The sequence below is a fragment of the Stenella coeruleoalba genome (genome assembly GCF_951394435.1).
Source record: "Stenella coeruleoalba genome assembly, chromosome: 17".
NCBI lineage: Eukaryota > Metazoa > Chordata > Mammalia > Artiodactyla > Delphinidae > Stenella > Stenella coeruleoalba.
In genome coordinates this window covers 4,509,343-4,526,852 of record NC_137163.1, presented here as the reverse complement: position 1 = coordinate 4,526,852, position 17,510 = coordinate 4,509,343, and the positions used below count along the sequence as shown (strand labels likewise).

Sequence of the window (17,510 nt, the reverse complement as noted above, 5' to 3'; positions counted from 1 at the left end):
CTTAAGGTCCTTTTGATAGGACGCCAATCAGTGCCTGGGAAACTCTGAGAACTTGCTGTGTCCCTGACTCGACCCAGGGACGAGGAGGTACAGGTGCGCTCTGCACAGAGGTTCCTCCAAGTCATCGGGAGATTCATTCTCTCTTTAGAATAGGGTCACCCAGCCAAGTTGGAGGGTAGGGAACAGCATGGGGCCTCTTAAAGGGAATGCACCATCTTTGCTTTCTCTTCAACTCTCTCTCAAGTTGCCCTGTTCCAACCAAATTGTAAGTAGTTCTAGTTTGGAGAGGGCGAAGAATAGATCACAGTATAATGTTCTAAAGCTATTATTCAGGCTCAGGCGGATTCAGGCGGATTCTTAAATGCTGTGCCACCAGGGAAGTCCCCTAAGTTTTTTTTTTTTTTTTTTTTTTTTTTGTGGTACACAGGCCTCTCACCGTTGTGGCCTCTCCCACTGCGGAGCACAGGCTCCGGACGCGCAGGCTCAGCAGCCATGGCTCACGGGCCCAGCCGCTCCGCGGCAGGTGGGATCCTCCCAGACCGGGGCACGAACCCGTGTCCCCTGCATCGTCAGGTGGACTCCCAACCACTGCGCCACCAGGGAAGCCCTCCCCTAAGTAGTTTTTATGACACACCTGAAGGGGCATCCTATCCTGTAATCTAGGACATCTTTCTTCCAGATCTTGGAAGCACCTCAAGCATTTGTCTGCTTTAAATTATTCATTTTTCTCAAAAAACACCACAGCCTCAACTGGGGGAACAAGGATGAAGTCTTTTCTCGTCTAGCGTTCTAGTGTGTCACTACTCTGATAAATGATAAATAGAATAAAGAAAGAATGGCAAAGACAATTTTCTCTTGAACACTGTGCTGACAATTTCAACATAAATCTGCAAGCTGCTCATTTCTGTGTTGGAAGAGAGGGGCTGGCAGAAAAGCACAATTCTTTCAACCACTTCTATACTTAGCTCACAGTTTGACAGGCCATTGGTGCTGTTCAGCAAAGCCCATGACCTGGCCCTCCTCATGCATTTGTGAGCTTGTGAGATGACTCAGTAAAACAGACAGAGGAAATCTGGAGAGGAGGTGACAAGCGTTTTTCACCTCCCTCTTCACCTGGGCTAAGCCAACAACCCTCACCTCCCGACACCCCACCTCCCATGCTGGCTTTAGTTCCAAGAGCTGGAACATTAAGAATCCAAAGTTCTACAACCTGAGAAATGTGTCTACAGATGGGGACTTTAAAATACTGAGGAACTGCTGTGATCATTTAATAATTCAGTCTACTTAAAATTCCTTGTGCCAGTGTGCGCACACACACACACAGGCGCACATGTATATAGACACACACACGCGTACGTACCTGAGTGTCCCCGTGCACACCCACCACACACACACACACACAGACCCCACAAAATGGGAAGCTCATTAACACCTGAGATAGTTCATTCAGTTTTCACCTAAGAAATGAAAACAGAGGATTTTGGGGTCTTTATAAGGGTAAGTGACCTGTGACAAGTCACCTACCCACTAATCCTTGGTTTCTTCTTCTATAAAATCAAAACCATAATGGGCCTGCATGGCCTCACACAATGGGTGGTAGTGATAATTACAGGAAATAATATGAATGGGATAAAACTCTGAAATATAAACAGCTGTTCTCTTCCATGCAGACTGCTGTCCCTGAACTATCTTCCATTCGGGGCCACTGAGCATCCTGCATTCCCCACCCCCAGAAGAGAGATGGCATATTCGAATTGCAGACATAGAAAGAGAAAAGTCGGTCCTTGATTTTAAGTTTCAAAGCAGACTTTTGAATGTAATGGGAAAGACTGCAATTTGAGAGCAAATATTTTGGAGTTTCAAGAGTCTAGGAATTTCAGCCTGAATAATAGCTTTAGAACATTATACTGTGATCTATTCTTCGCCCTCTCCAAACTAGAACTACTTACAATTTGGTTGGAACAGGGCAACTTGAGAGAGAGTTGAAGAGAAAGCAAAGATGGTGCATTCCCTTTAAGAGGCCCCATGCTGTTCCCTACCCTCCAACTTGGCTGGGTGACCCTATTCTAAAGAGAGAATGAATCTCCCGATGACTTGGAGGAACCTCTGTGCAGAGCACACCTGTACCTCCTCGTCCCTGGGTCGAGTCAGGGACACAGCAAGTTCTCAGAGTTTCCCAGGCACTGATTGGCGTCCTATCAAAAGGACCTTAAGGACTCTCCTGGTGGCGGAGTGGTTAAGAATCCACCTGCCAATGCAGGGCACACGGGTCCAAGCCCTGGTCCACGAAGATCCCACATGCCGCGGAGCAACTAAGCCCGTGCGCCACAACTACTGAACCTGCGCTCTAGAGCTCACGAGCCACAACTACTGAGCTCACGTGCCACAACTACTGAAGCTCGCACGCCAAGAGCCCGTGCTTCACACGAGAGATGCCACCGCAATGAGAAGCCCGCGAACCGCAATGAAGAGTAGCCCCCGCTCACCGCAACTAGAGAAAGACCGCACACAGCAACGAAGACCCAACGCAGCCAAAAATAAATTAATTAATTTTAAAAAATAATTTAAAAATTTAAAATTAAAAGAAAAAAGGACCTTAAAGACTTCATGGAGACAGACGTGGAAGGAAGCCCTGGGGTAAGGGCTGAGAGGTTAATGACTAAGTATCTTATGGGAAGATATAAAACTCAAAAGATGCTGGTGAGGGCAGGTAATAACCAAGGACTAAATATCCGATCTCCCAACCTCAATCACCACCTCCAATACTGTGGCTTTCTGCAAGCCCAAGAACTTGGCTTCGACCTCACAGAAGAGTGAGGAGAGATTCCGGATTCTATGGTCGTTATTTATGACCTGGAGATTAGAATAGAAATGAGGTTCAACTGCAGAAAAAGAGCTACATTTCTTGTAAACCTGAGTTGGCGAGAGCTATGTCACCATGAGTTAAGGGCCTCACACAGTATCTTATCCAGAGCAGGTGTGCAGCAGGTAGCAGTTTCCTTCCCATGGTGTTGAGCTGACCCTGACCTTCCTGTGATGCTCTACAGTTTAGCTATCTGTGGTGACAATGACAAAGGATTTAATCACAGAATCTTTGCCCAGTGGGGAAATGGCCAGGCCAGCTCTCTCAATATAGAGTTTGGAACTGAAACCATGGGAGGTTAAAAAGACACCCCAGGACACAGCAAGGTAGCAGCAGAAATGGGGCTGGGACAGGTCTCTAATTCATGCCAGAGCCCCTTTCATTGCCCAAGAAGCTTCCCAAAGTGCAAAGCTGAAGATGCCTTTGCGGGAGATCATCAGTGATTTAAGTGGCTGAAGATAGAAGGTCAAGAGGCAGTTAATTAGTACAAAGAGTCAATTAAGAGGACATTGTCTCAAGGGGCATCCTTTATTCTCTGGAGTCGAAGAATGAAAGACAGTGATACAGTAACGTACTCTAATCCCTCAGCTCCCCTTAGGCCCATCCCCTGAGAAATGGCTTTAACTACTTACTCCTTTATCAAACATCTCCACTGGCTTCTCGATGTCCGGAGACTAAAGTCCACGTCTTGGCATAGGACTCAAGGCCCTCTCTGATCTCACTTAAAGGTACTTTCTTAGCCTCAACTCTCACTCCAGCCTTCTAGGCAACCTCCTCTTCCTTCCCTTGACATTTTCTGAGCCATATATCACATTGCATTTTATGAATATTACTTCTCAGGTAGCTTTTCAAAGTATACTTATTACGCACTGACATCATGTAATCTTTGCAATGCTCAGTTAGCCACAGTTTACTCCACTGATTTGTCTCTTACTTCAAAACATGTCCCACACAAATGCATCCCAAAGCCATGCTGAGCCAAACACGTGGTCATCATTACCTTTTCCTAAATCTCAAAATTACACACTCCAAGTATTACCGTTAATAACAAGATCTGTCATTGAGTGAGTGATCCATCACTGCCAGCAGTCTTCCCAAATATTTCAGACACATGGACTATTGGATCCTTACAATGACCTTGGAGGTGGGGGAGATGAATCCAATATAAAGCTTGAAAAGGACTCACAGAAGGCAAGTAACTTGACCAAAGCACGAATAGAGTAAATGAAAAGTGGAACTGGATCCCAACACACATACTTTTAGGCACCATATTTCAGCCACAAGCACTTACTTGGAAGCATCCAGGGTAACTGGAGGATCAAACATCACTCTGAACAGGCTCCACATAAATGAGATGTGGTTGTGGAGGGAGCTGAGACAGAGCCCACTCTTGTGTTCATAAACCTGTGGAGAGGGAAGGCGGTTGTATCCCTTGCAGGTGTGCTCTCTGCAGGGGCCATATTAGAATGCCCGTGGTTCAGAAGGACTCCACTCATTGGCTTAACTGAGCATTCCATTTGGAATGGCTCTCATGCAAGGGAGACAGAAGGGTCAACTAAGCCTTATTCACCCTCTTTAGAGGGTCAGAACACAGGATTAGCATCCGCCTGCCTTGGCTTTCCCATTCTGGCTTCACGCCTTAGAGCGGACCCTTTGACAGACACTGTCCTTGGTGCTGAAGCCACACAAAGGAAGAAGGCTTAGTTCGTGGCATCAAAGAGTTTACAGGAACTGAAGAATTTCGGTACAGTTTGGTAAGCACAGCACACAAGGAATATACGCCTCAAATTATACATCTAAACACTGTGCCAAAAGGCCAGTAATCAAATGGAAAGGTGTTTAACTTCATTTACAATCTTACAAACACAAATTAAAATTATAATATTAGTTCACACTGACCAGATGGCCAAAACGAAAAAGGCAGACAATGCCAACTGTAAGAGAACGTGAAATAAACGAAATTTTTATGTACAGCTGGAGTAAGTGTAAACTGATATGACCACTTTGGAAAACTATGTAGCAATATTTACTAAAACTAAATGTGCACATACCCTGTAACATAGCCACGTAATTCTAGTGACATACTAAACAGAGACGCACACACACTAAGAGGCATGCGTAAGAATGTTCTTATCATTCTTGTAATACTCCAATACTGGAAATTACCCTATAACATAGCTACGTAATTCTAGTGAGATACTAAACAGAGACGCACACACACTAAGAGGCATGCGTAAGAATGTTCTTATCATTCTTGTAATACTCCAATACTGGAAATTACCCTATAACATAGCTACGTAACTCTAGTGATATACTAAACAGAGACGCACACACACTAAGAGGCATGCGTAAGAATGTTCTTATCATTCTTGTAATACTCCAATACTGGAAATTACCCTATAACATAGCTATGTAATTCTAGTGATATACTAAACAGAGACGCACACACACTAAGAGGCATGCGTAAGAATGTTCTTATCATTCTTGTAATACTCCAATACTGGAAATTACCCTATAACATAGCGATGTAATTCTAGTGATATACTAAACAGAGATGCACACACACTAAAAGGCATGTGTAAGAATGTTCTTATCATTCTTGTAATACTCCAATACTGGAAATTACACAAATCTTAGTAGAATGGGTAAATTAACTGAAGTTGTTTTTTTTGTTGTTTTTTGTTTTTTTATGCAGTACGCAGAACTCTCACTGCTGCGGCCTCTCCCGTTGCGGAGCACAGGCTCCGGACGCGCAGGCTCAGCAGCCATGGCTCACGGGCCCAGCCGCTCCGCGGCATGTGGGATCTTCCCGGACCGGGGCACGAAAGCGTGTCCCCTTCATCGGCAGGCGGACTCTCAACCACTGCGCCACCAGGGAAGCCCTGAAGTATGTTTATACTTTGGACACTAAATGGTAAACACTACTATAGGCAGCAGTATGGATGAACTGCATAATCAGGTTTGAACAAAAGAAACCAAATGCAAAAGAATACATACTGTCTGATCCTATTCCTATAAAGCTCAAAAACAATCAAAACTAATAACCCTATAACTGATTCATTTTGTTGTAAAGCAGAAACTAACACACCATTGTAAAGCAATTATACTCCAATAAAAAAAAAAACTAATAACCTACGGTGTCGGAAGTCAGGATAGTATCTACCCTTTTGCCAGCAGTAACAAAAAAAGCACAAGGGGGATTTGGGGGAGTGTATATGATGTTCTGTTTCTTGATATTGGTGCTGGTTAAACTGGATTTTTGAGTTTGGGAAAATCCATTGAGATTATACAAACATATATTATTTCCATCATTATTTTTAACTTTTCTTCCATGGCACTAATAGGTTGCAATATGCCTTTTAACTTGATTTTTTCAAAAGTCCTATGTTTTATCCTGAAACAAAAACACAGATCAAAGACAGAAGTTAAATTTTCTGAGCCTTGACCTGGACGACAAGATTATAACATCTACCTTCACAAAGAAGATGTGAGAACTACATTGGGAAACTTCCACTGCAACAATCCACTGGCACAATAAACGCCTGCAGTGAGTAACTGAGCCTCAGCAATGCTATTACTTTAATGTATTCCACGGCATAGAAGACAATGTAGCAGTCTCTACTAAAACTGGACTTTTACATATTCTGTGACACAGCAATGTCAATCTAGCTACAGAATGTAGAGTGTTTAAGGAGGCTTTATATCATCCCCTGATAACTTCCCATATTTCAATTTACATTACCTTGATGCACCTTTCATAACCCCTCTCCTCATCCCAAAATCACCCTATGTGTTTCTGCACCTGGTGTTGACCCCGATTGTTCTATTTGCTTAGAATTCCTGTCTCATCGACCTGTCCAGAGCACTCCTGGGCCCATGGATGCCACATGCAACCTCCTCAAAGTTTTCTCTCTCTTTGTAACTCTCACACTTTGTCCATCTCTTGATTACTAATAATGGCATCACCATCATAATGAATCGCCATTGTTCATCCACAATGCAACAAGCTCTGGGATAAATGCTGTGCATATATTAGTTGATAATCCAATTTATCCCTGAAATAATACTGATACATTGTTGAATGTAAATAAATAAATTATGAAGCAAATTAACAAGAACCGAGGAAATTGCGCACGATTATCCCATTTTTTTAAATGAGGAAACAAGAGGCTCCAGCTGACTAAGTAATACGTCTGTCTTACACAATTGGGCAGTAGAGGGCCTGAGATTCACAAACCGGGCTGGTGGACTACAGTGCTAAACGTTCCATCCCAAACTACCTCAGCTTGTCATTGACTAAGGAAATGATGGCCTTGCAGCATGGGAGGTCCAGACATAAGGCTGTCTCTTGCTGTAAACAACTGTGATTTGTCCATTTACAATCAAAGGAACTGAGGCAGAGATCTATTTCAGTGTCTAGGCCATTGCATCATATTTTATGCTATCGAAGAATCATAAAATTGCAGTCACACATAGGCAGAGGGTCATCTGTAAATGGCAAAGAATCCACCGATATTATCTCACCTGATCTAAGAGAACAGAATCTTCTCAATTTGAAGATGTGTTAACTGGGGCCTGAGAGGCTAAACAGTGGTGGAACCCGGGCTTAGAACCATCAATCTTAATAACTTTATGCCAGGCCCTTTCCACCATAAACCTACCTCCTTAAAGATTCAGATGTTAGGGAGTCTTAGTAGGGATCCCTGCTGATGCCATAACAAAGCTAATGAGGTTACACTTTCCTTTTAAACTGTCAATATTTTTAGATTTATTTTTGTTCCTGCTGTTACGGATGCAGACTTCTACTCATCCTTCAAAACCTAATTCAAATATGTCTTTCTGGGCTTCCCTGGTGGCCCAGTGGTTGGGAGTCCGCCTGCCGATGCAGAGAACGCTGGTTCGTGCCCCGGTCCAGGAGGGTCCCGCATGCCGCGGAGTGGCTGGGCCCGTGAGCCGTGGCCGCTGGGCCTGCGCGTCCAGAGCCTGTGCTCTGCAGCGGGAGAGGCCACAGCAGTGAGAGGCCCGTGTACCGCAAAATATATATGTATATATCTCTCTTTCCCTCAGAAGTCTTCCCTGATCTTATACTTCCTTATTTCATTCAACAAACTGTCCCCGAGTGCTACTGTGTAGGCGTCACTGGCCCAGGTACAAAGGATTCCATGGTGAATCAGAAGACATACGCCCTGGGCTTCCCTGGTGGCGCAGCGGTTGCGAGTCCGCCTGCCGATGCAGGGGACGCGGGTTCGTGCCCCGGTCCGGGAAGATCCCACGTGCCGCGGAGCGGCTGGGCCCGTGAGCCATGGCCGCTGAGCCTGCGCGTCCGGAGCCTGTGCTCCGCAACGGGAGAGGCCACAACAGTGAGAGGCCCGCGTACCGCAAAAAAAAAAAAAAAGAAAGAAAAAACACATACACCCTGTCCTTCCAGTACTTATGTTGTTAAGGTGGGACTCTGGTGCACTGCTCTCGAATGCAATTTCCAACTGTCGTAAACGCTATGAATGAAAAGCACACGGAGCTTTAAAACAGGGAGCATCAGGGCTAGTCTTGGAGGTCAGGGAAGACTTCCTCAGGCAAAGTTCATTAGCCTGGTACCATTTGTACCTTCTGTGTTTTCACTCTCTTCACTGCACAGTAATTCATTTTCTATCTGTTTCCACTACAGTCTATGAGTAACACAAGGACAGGACTATGCCTTATTCACGCCTTGGTTTCATGTCCTAGAAAACTTGGGTGGCCTCTTTATGGGTAGTCAATAGATCTCTCCTGAATTGACTTGTGCTATCATCATCATTATTCCTGCTCTCCTTGTGGCTGCCACCGTTATTCGAGAAAAGTGTAGCAGCATCTGAGCGCGCACAAGCCCTGTCTGATGAACTCTGTATTAACTGCACCTTTTTTGGCAGCTAAAGGAGGAAAACAGCAATTTGTTGATGACAAAAAAAAAAAGAGAAGACTCACCAACTCCAACTACTTTTCTGAAATGTCCATGTGCTTTCAGCTCCTCCTCTCTAGTTCCTTTCTAGAACTTGCATCAGGGCCGCTTTCTGTTGATGACTGTTGGCAAATCCCATATCATGATTGTGGTTTTTTGCAGAAAGCCTGGTAAAAACCCCCGCTTACAAGGAGGACAGCAGACACAGAGGTGGCATCCAGCCCAGAGAGATCAAAGCAGCTGTCCTGACATGCGACAAAATCTGCTCTGCAGTGCTTTAACTATTAGAGCTGGATTTTTTTTTAACATCTGAAAGGCCCCTTTCAGAAATCCTCCCCAACCACCATAAAGGACAATGGCGCCAACTGAGACCTGGGAAGATAAAGTTCCAGGACGTGAGCAAGCAAAGGGGAAAACCGTGTCTTAGGCCCCAGCTTTGTGGGGTTTAGAAGCAAGAGTCCTCCCACTGTGCCCAGTTATTTTAATTTTTTCCCTTGTACTTTGTGACTTACTCTGTGCATTTTTTTTTAATTGTGGTAAAAGACACTTAACGTGAGATCTATCATCTTAACAAATTTGTAAGTGCACAATACCGTATTATGAACTACAGCAGATCTCTGGAACTTATTGATGGAGTATAACTGAAGCGTCATACCCACTGCACCCAAAGTATGAAATTCCAGCTAAGGGAGCACTTTCTAGAGAGGAAAGTTTACAGAGATGGCAAGTTCAGTGCACATTTTTACTACTGCATTTAACCCCTTCAATATCTCTGCAGCCCACCTTGCCCGCCCCATGCACCTTACTGGGCTCCTGTGGTCTCCCATTCCATCTGTACTGATATCACTACTTACTGATCACCTATGGGCCACACACACTCAGACACTCGACACACACCACTTCCCATGCTCGGATGAACACCGCAAAGACATCTGTCTGTGTCTTGGATACCCACTGACGCATAACAAAATAACCCTGGAACTCACTGACTTAAAGCAAAAACAGTTTTCTTGGCTCCCAATTCTGTGGATCGGAAATTTGATCAGATCTCAGCTGTATGAGCCCACAGTCAGCCTGGGAGTTCTCAGTTGTGGCTGGAGCATGCAAAATAGAGCCTGGCCCCTCTGTCCTGCGGGGCAGTCAGAGTTCAAGTTGGTGCTGGTCTCCAAGAGGAAACATTCTGGAAGGGGAGGGTGGAAGCTGCAGATCTCTTAAGACCCAGGCTTGGAAAACAAAGGGCAGCACTTCAACCACACCCTATTTGTCAAGCCAGGTGGGAGGACTGGCCCAGATATAAAGGGAGGAGAAAGAGGTCCTGCCTCTCCATGGGAGGGGTGAGGTCACCTCGCAAAGGGTTACAGGCATCTTTGGGAATAAAATCTACCAGAGTATAATGGTTACGGTCATGTTCTTTGGAGTCAGACACTTCAGCTCTGCCATCGGCTGTGTGTCCCTGAACACATTATTCCACCTCTCCCAGCCTCAGGTTCTTCACCTCTAAAATGGGGATGAGAGCAGCCGTCTCACAAGATTTCCTAAGGGAATAGATAAAATAATATATAAAATGAGCTTAACACTATGCCCCACACAGAGCAAGGCTCTATAAACAGTTACTAACATTAAAGGAAACATATAATGTATTATCCAACAAAATAAGATAAAATAAGGGACTTCCCTGGAGGTCCAGTGGTTAAGACTCTGTGCTTCCACTGCAGGGTTCGATCCCTGGTTGGAGAACTAAGGTCCCGCATACCATGCAGTGCGGCCAAAAAAATTAATAATAATAAATAACTTATTATCCAGTTCAGGATGCTTTTGAGAGTGAAAGGGGGAGGGGGCTGCTTTATGGAGTCGCATGGAGAAAACCAGTGTCCACCAGGACATATATTCACCTCCAGCTATTATTATCATTCACCTTTGAAAAGCGGGGAAGTCAAACTCAAACTGAAACTCAAAGAGATGGATAAGCTTGCCCAAATTCATCCGCTCGTTTGCACACTCCCTCACACACTCATGGAACTCCTCTTCTGTGCCACGCACTGAACAAGAGAAAACACATCCCTGTCACAACAGAACTTTGTCTTCTAGTGACCGAGAGACTGAATTACCAAACAAGTAAATAATTGGTTTCCAGTAAGATGGCATTTAAGGAAATGAGTCAGGGTGAAGAAAGAGAAAATGCATTCATGGGCATGGCTCCACCTGAAAGAAACAGATCATCCTGATTCAATGGCTTCGCTTAAACCAGCGTTGGCCCACGGGCCTGTCCTGGTGTCTGTTCTTGTGAAAGAGTTTTATCGAAGCACAGTCATACCCATGTGTTTACATATTCTTACGGCTGCTTTCAGGCTGCGATTGCGGTATGGAATATTTGTAACAGGTCACAGGCTTACAAATCATAACAGATTTCCTACCTCTGACTTAAACAATACAGACACGGAACAAATGTATTTACACCCCCCACCCCCCTCCCCCCAAACACACACACCATAACTTAAGATTCAGAGGAGGATGACGTCGTGCCCTGGGTCCCTGCTGTCGTGAGGTTCTCAGACTCCTCCCATCTTTTCATTCTGTGGCTTTCAGGTTACAGTTTTATCCAAGACCGGAGCCCTTTACGTTTGCAAGGTGGCTGCAGTTATTCCACCTATTGACACAACATATGAAGGAGGAGAGACGGCTCCTGAGACTGCCTCTCTTGGGAAGGAAAAACCAATCCTTCCCAGAGGTCTCCACGATGCCCCACGCCTTGCTGTCTAGGACTGAGTCACACGTCCTTCCCTGAACCGGCCACTGGGGAGAGAAGGGGACTAACAAAATGGACTAACGCCAAGCAGGAGCATCTCTGGCTCTGGAGGTAGGATTCTTCTCTCCTAAATCATGTTTCAGAGAGGTACACACCTAAAAGAACTGGGCGCAACAGAGGGCAGAATTAGACACCAACAGCATCTGATATGAAGAGCAATTGCCTTGGGCAAAAGGGTCAAAAGTTCCTTTAGAAAGTGTTCAGAGAAGGATTCATAGGACATGACATCTGAACACAGACGTGAATGATAACAAAGGAACAGATCTTAAAAAGATTACGTGAAAGAGCTTTTCAGGTACAGGGAATTGCTGGTAAGGAGCGGGGCTGGTATTCAAAGCCCCTCGCTCTGGATCCAAAGCCTGTGTGGTCCCCACCACCCCAAGCTGCCTGCTGAAACTACCCCTGTTCTTCAGCAACTGTCTCTCATATCATGTCTTCCTTGAAGTCTTTGGTCACATCCTCTAGAACAGACGTGCTCCCTGACTCATTCAACCCGTACCGCCCAACCATTCTTGGAACTTTTCTCATTCTCCTTGGTATACAGGTAGGTGTAGATTAGCTTTGCCTTCTCTTCTCCTATTAGGATGTAAAGTCCTTAAGGTGACCATCTGATTCAGACCCGCAGCTACCATGATAATATCTAAGCGCGTGAGCACATGGTACAGTCTTGATGAATGCACACTGAACTACACACGGCAGGAGAGATCTGTGGTGTTCACTTGAGTTATCTGCTTCACCTCGTTGGGGGTGAAGGAGCCCCACGAGACCTTGATTTTCTTGCAACACGGAAGGAAAGACAAAGGACTGGAATCCATTCAAGCATCAGTTCGTGGAAGACTTTTATGGGGAAAATACAAAATCAGAACAGTGAGGCAGGAGGCAGGAGAGTAGTGAGTAGTATCTCGACAGCGAAGGGTGGACGACACATGTGGAGGGCCTTGAAGATCATGATAAAATTAGGTCTGATTTTTCCGGCAATACAAAGGCACTGAAGGGCAAACAAAATTGACTGATGATCTATTGTATTTCAGGAGCAGTGTAAGCTATTTTATACACATTTCAACCTCATCAAAGAGACTGTTTAATGGCTGAGGGCTGCATGGTGAGAAGATGACAGACGCCCAAGTCTATGAGCTCTCTTCTCAGCCACACGGTTGACCGACGCTTTAAGAATTCACTTCAGTAAGAGGAGAGAGAATAGGTTTGCTGAAGAGGGGGAGATATAACTAGTCGGGGTACCTGTTAGGAGCTGTTGCAATAATCCACAACAGAGAAGACGAAGCCTGGCTTTGGGCACTGTTAGCAGAAATCAATCATGCTTGGAAACTCAGTGGGTGAAGAGAAGGGAACAGCTGCACACAACAAATGCACCCACTTTGGGGAGGTGGGCTATGAGAAAACAGCAATCTTTCCTGTTCCGTGTCCCAGTGACTAACTCAAAGCATCAGCAAACTGCCCTTGGGATTCTTCGCTCTAACTCTGGGTCCGCGTTCTAAGCTTAGACAAGCTTTAGTCACAAGGACGAAATATTATTAGTTTAGCTGTTTTCTAGCTCCAGCTTTCTCTATGAATCATGTGTGCATGAATCATAATTGCCACTCTTCATATTTTAGAAGCAAATGTATAATTTTTCTTACCCAAGGAAAAAACTCAATTGCTGTGTAAATATCAATCTAACGTTGTTTCTGCAGCCCTTGGATTTTCTCAATTCTGACCCTTCATTTTCTTTGGAAGGGAGGATAATCAGGAAAGTGGAAAAAAAAAAAAGAAAAAGAAAAGGAAAAAGTGACATCTATTGAGTATCTGCCCTGCCCATGATTCTGCTCTAGGCTTTCCAAAGTCAAGGTAGATGTAAGTGTTTCCATTTTGTCGATGAAGAACCTAGAGTTTATAAAGCAATGCATTGGCCCAGCACCTAGTAAGAAGCAGAAGAAGCAGAAGAGTAGGATCCAATTACAGGAGGCAGACGCCAAACCCCACACTTCAGTGCTCTTGCCCACCTCACCTGGTCATAGCATCGGAAAGGTGCCCGTGTGACTCCGTGATACGGTTTCTTTGGAAAATGACATTCAAAGCTCCCCCCGATATGGCTATGACATTTCTTGTCTACTGTCATCTTAGGACACTGCCTTAGCAGTTGGGAAGTTAATCATCTCTGAACCTGTTAACTGTAGGTGAACTGGAGATACCAACCAAGCCTGGTTCTCAGCGTTAATGTGAAATGTGCTTGGTTAGTAGGTGGGGGTTAGGCCGCTATTGCATTATTACCAAGCAGGGGATCCAGTCAGACTGGAAACCTCTCAGCTCCAGGATAAGCCCTGAGCAGCCCCATCACCCCTGCCACGGATCACAGGCTCCTCCCAGTACGGTCCCTGCTCTCCCTCCAGGCTCCAGGTTCGGCGTCCCACTGATGCCTCCCCACCGCTTGGGAAGCTTCGGGTGTCATCTTCATCTCACAGTGCTGCTTTACAGTAGTATCACTACTTATTCAAATACAGCTGTGCCGGTATTAAATTATTTGCTAAAATGCACTACTAACATTATTATAGTAAATATTAATTAGCTAATGTAGTAACAGTATCTATAAATAGCTTAGGCATAAGAGTTCTGAAAAGTTTTTGTGTATTTTCAATGACATCATCTCACCCCGTCTCAACTTGCTCTGAGAATTAGGTCCAAGACAAACGTTTCTAAATAAATCCACACACATGAATCAAAGCGCATATTCGAAGGTCAGAAACTGCCTCTACTTCTCAACATTATTTTTCTAAACCACAGTTTTAGTCACGCGGCCCCTTTGTTTAAAAATTGTAGGGGAGACTTCATATCTGATTCCCCAATGGAATTGAAGTGAGCTACCCCAGTGTCTAGCTGAAGGCTGGGGTCTGGATTCAGCAGATATTGCAAAACTACCTTGTCAGCACTGCCGTGTTGACCAGGGCTGTTTCAGCTTTATAACACCTGCAACTCCTGGCCTTCGGACTACACCGTATGTGACGATCTGCACACCCTAATGGACCGGGAGGGCTGGTGTACCCCACTTTGTAATAACAGAGTCACTAAAGCGGTGGGGCTGGTCTCCTTCCCCTCTGCAATCTGATACACAGGGAGTATTTAATCTATGCTTATCTTAGACATGACAATTGGGCATTGGAGAGGGCAATCATCGAACACAGCCACGTCCTTGGTGATAAAATGATGGGAGATCCTATATTCACAAGAAGAGTTCACTGGGCATAACACAGTAGGACCCATGTATCTGACTTGGTGAAAAGATCACACTTAGATGGGCATTTCTTCCATTTCTCTGCAAAACGCTCCTGCACTGTTTTTTTATGTTATGTGTGTTGTTAGTGTGATGGCAATGCAATGTGGAGAAGTGTCTTCCTCTACAGAAATATTTGTCGAAAGGTATTTATTTGAGTGGGACATCAGAGGTCAAAGTACCCGCTGGTTTTGCCAGTGACCACCATGTCCTGAGTACAGCTTTCTTCGAAATGCACATGGCCATCTGGCCTGTATGCCCATCACATCAAGCAGCTTTTCGTGAAATCAAAGAGTGAGGTACTGGGGGTTAATCTTGGTCTCATAAACAATTCTATGAACACAGTGGAGGTTGGAAAAGCAAAGGAGCACCCCTGGGCTTACCTCTGGGCAAGGTTGTCTGTAACATAAACATGTCAGGCTAATATGGGCATGATGGAAAGGGCGCTCTGGTATGAGCAGGTTGGAAAATCACAATGGTCTCCACATGCAAACTTGGTAACCATGTGTCCACCTTGAACAGAAAGTACTTACATAGTATGTCCACACAGGTGGGCATATTGGATTCAGACTGATTTGGCCATCAGACCTGATTAGAATGTGACTTTTTAAATTTAATTTTTATTTTATATTGGAGTATAGTTGATTTACAACGATGTGTTAGTTTCAGGTGTACAGCAAAGTGATTCAGTTATGCATATACATATATCTATTCTTTTTCAGATTCTTTTCCTATATAGGTTATTGCAGACTGTTTGAATAGAGTTCCCTGTGCTATATAGTAGGTCCTTGTCAATTATTTATAGAATGTGACTTTTTAAACAGTGTGAGAATGGTAGGAACCTGTCTTGGCATTAAACAAGCTGGTGACATTATTTAAGGGCTATGCAATCCCGGGAAAATCCTTAACCTTTCTACGTCTTAGTCTCTTGTTCTATAAAATGAAGGTAAGAACCTACTTCATATAGTTGGTGAGAATAACATTTAGTAATGTGTTTCCTAAGGTGTCTGCGCATATGCTCAAGGGCATGGATACCTCCTTCCCTTTGCCTCCGGGACCGCTGAGTACTGAAGATTAACCTTGGCATATGGGATGACACATAAGGCAGAATAAGGTCCAACTGCCTTAGCTTGTTTTGCAAGCAAGTTCCAACTTCTACCAATAGCCTCTCATCTCCTTTTAACTGGTTGGAAAGTTTTTAATCTCACAAAGATATTAGTCTTAGGAAAGTTTATATTTGGGGGGAACAAAGTATTTGAAAAGACCAGCTACAGGAGCCTGGGAACTTAGTACAATCATTCATTCATTCATTCATTATTCAGAATATTAGTAAACACATACTAGTTTCCAGGCATAGTTCTAGAACTGACCTAAACAAGTTACCAGCTTTCTTAGACTCGCTGTTAAATATTCACCATAGATTATCATCACTTTGTGTGAGATAATTAGTTTACATTGTATAAATGACCATTGAAACTATTGCATCTGTGTCTTTTTTTTTTTTTTTTTTTTTTGGCCACACTGTGTGGCTTGCAGGATCTCAGTTCCCTGACCAGGGATTGAACCCAGGCTGTGGCAGTGAAAGCCTGGAATCCTAACCACTAGTCTACCAGGGAACTCCCGCATCTGGGTCTTTTTAAACCTTATAAAATGCACCCTATCCTCATAGCCTCCCCCAAAGTTCTCATTTATTGATCTAGGTATCAAGAAGTTGCCTCGACCTGTATTGTGTTGCGGGGGGCGGGGGCGTGGAGAGGGAGAATAATGTAATTTTGAATCCTGATTAAGAGGTATGAAGGCAATAAATAAAACAGCAGAAAGTGTGCCATGGGTAAAGAGTGGGTGGACTGTTTGTTTCCTTCTATGAGTCTATGATATGGGATTTACATCTTACCTTGGGCAGTTAGGAATCCTGAAAGACACTGAAATAGCATCAGCTGTCCTAAACGATGGCCTATCCTCACTTCATACCTACTTTATATGGAACTGTGGCTCGTAATATGCATTGAGATTTTGGTTTCAAATCTTCTGCCCACTCCCCAGGAAAAGGCCAGCCCTCTGAGCATGGAGGCCAGGGCTTCACTCCCTTGGGCGTATGCCTAGCCTGACAGGCAAGCAGTAGCCCCTGCGACTTGACGAAACGTAGCAGTGACTCAAACCAAGCTTCCTGGGGGCTGCATTTTACTCATTAGCATCTTACATCTTTTAATGGGATCATTTTCTTCCCCTATATTTGCCACGGAGACTTTGTGGGTGGGCGGGAGAGGTCACTGTGCAAACAGGTTAACAGTGACAGATGTGACTTCTGCTTGATAATTGGTACCTGAGAAAACAAGTGGGCCATCACATGAGCTTGCCTCAGGACATCTCTCACCAGGCCATTAGCCTTTAGAAAACACAGATCTCAATTAACTTTCACGGAAATTAGATTATTTCCTGCCTATCTGAAGGTCTTCATTTATCCATGGTGAGCTTTACCAGGCAAATGTTCCAGTGCTTGTATCCATGGAAATCTTTGTTGAGGGCAGACGCAAAGATGGTATTCATCCAGATTACAAAGTACCCTCACACGAGTGATCAATCAGCATCCCATAATGGCCCTGTGTGATCTGTATACGGGAAATCTACAGCACACAGAACA

General features: G+C 44.5%; 1 protein-coding gene across 5 annotated transcripts in view; it reads right to left on the bottom strand.

Moving 5' to 3' along the window:
• Positions 1–17,510, bottom strand: part of FAM135B (family with sequence similarity 135 member B) — a 278,477-nt gene that overhangs the window by 198,181 nt on the left and 62,786 nt on the right. The window contains exons 1-3 of one of the 5 annotated variants that reach the window (XM_079901952.1): positions 11,287–11,329; positions 8,825–8,920; positions 4,155–4,267 (exon numbers count right to left, since the gene is read on the bottom strand). The exons of 2 other annotated variants lie outside the window; for them this stretch is intronic. The gene's annotated coding sequence lies outside the window, so the exon portion shown is untranslated. Of the gene's footprint in view, positions 1–4,154; positions 4,268–8,824; positions 8,921–11,286; positions 11,330–17,510 lie in introns of those variants that run through there. 2 more of the 5 variants (XM_079901950.1, XM_079901951.1) reach the window with 2 other exon arrangements.